Genomic DNA, 1,544 nt, shown 5'->3' on the forward strand with positions numbered 1-1,544 from the left:
CGACTTGGGTGGATCTAGGGGCTCAACCACGTCACCAGTTCTCTCTCCATCTGTCTCCCTCTCCTAAGTTCTGTCTCTGCTTCACTTTGCATATTAACCTTATTTTTTCCTTCTGCATAGGGGCTTTTTATGGGAGAAAAGGTCACCAGCAGCCCAGGCCCATGTTCCTTTGGCAGGTAATCCAAAAGGAAGAGAGTCATCTACCGTATTAGCTTTAGCAGAAAAAAAAAACCAAGGCAACTGGGAAGGAGTGAGGGTGGTAGATGATGACACTTTAGGATCACTCAGAGTGGGAAATGATTTTCCAAATGGGAGCAGGGTATGAGGGATGGGAAAGGAGCCTGGCAAGGCAGTCTGGCACTGTGAGAGATTTCTAGTTCAATCTCTTAGGTAATAAGGATATATGATAGGATACATACAAGGTACCAGCAGAGAACCAACGATGGGCTCTTAACAAAGACTGTGGAAGACAAACATTCAGAGAAGGCTTTCTGGATGACCTAAATGCCTGTGTTGATTCTGAAAGGATGAATAGGATGGGGCAGACATAGGCAGGGGAGAGATCAGTTTAACCAGGAGTCACTGAAAGACCAAAGGCCCTCTTTGGATGTGGCTTGAGGGGTAGGCGTGCAGGGCCAGAGATGCCGCAGACCTGGGAGCTGGAGCAGCTCCAAGGCAGTGAATAATAGCTCTTCAAGTTTGCAATAAAAAATGGGCTCCAGTAAAACTACATTGCAAAAAATGGGAAGGAAACAATGGAAAGAGCAAAAAAGTCAAAGAGGCAGAACCTGAAGAATTTGTGAGAAAAAGTGCTGGACCCGACGTGTAATAATGGGAAGGTGGAATATTTCCTGAAGTGGAAGGGATTTACAGATGCTGACAATACTTGTGAACCTGAAGAAAATTTAGATTGTCCAGAATTAACTGAAGCATTTCTTAATTCTCAAAATGCTGGTAAAGAAAAAGATGATACAAAAAGAAAATCTTTATCTGACAGTGAATCTGATGACAGCAAATCAAAGAAGAAAAGAGATGTGCTGACAAACCAAGAGGCTTTGCCAGAGGTCTTGATCCTGAACGAATAATTGGTGCCATGGACAGCAGTGGAGAATTAATGTTTCTCGTGAAATGGAAAGATTCAGATGAGGCAGACTTCGTGCTGGCAAAAGAGGCAAACGTGAAGTGCCCTCAAATTGTAATTGCATTTTATGAAGGGCGACTAACTTGGCATTCTTGTCCAGAAGATGAAGCTCAATAATCGTTTGTGTTGCTTTTTATATATATATAAAATCTGGGTCTTGGTTTTTTGGTTTATTAGTGTGAAGAATAACTACATTTTAATGGAAATCAAGTCGGATATGTTCGTTTTGAAGTGATAATGGGGGAGTTGCTGGAGTTCTTTATTGCATCAATAGCACTGGTTACTTTGAACAAATAAATAAAAGCTTTCTGTAGATGCTTTATTTATCAGAAAAGCACATTTCATACCATGGTGTATTATTTCCTCTGCATTAGAGAATAGCTTTTCTAAATATTGGAAAAAT

At 41.1% G+C, this 1,544-nt stretch overlaps 1 pseudogene; it reads left to right on the top strand.

Moving 5' to 3' along the window:
* Positions 1-363: 363 nt before the first annotated feature.
* LOC101343852 (chromobox protein homolog 3 pseudogene) lies at positions 364-1,343 on the top strand (annotated as a pseudogene).
* Positions 1,344-1,544: the final 201 nt, after the last annotated feature.

Source organism: Trichechus manatus, unplaced genomic scaffold (assembly GCF_000243295.1).
Source record: "Trichechus manatus latirostris isolate Lorelei unplaced genomic scaffold, TriManLat1.0 scaffold00025, whole genome shotgun sequence".
Taxonomy (NCBI): Eukaryota; Metazoa; Chordata; class Mammalia; order Sirenia; family Trichechidae; genus Trichechus; species Trichechus manatus.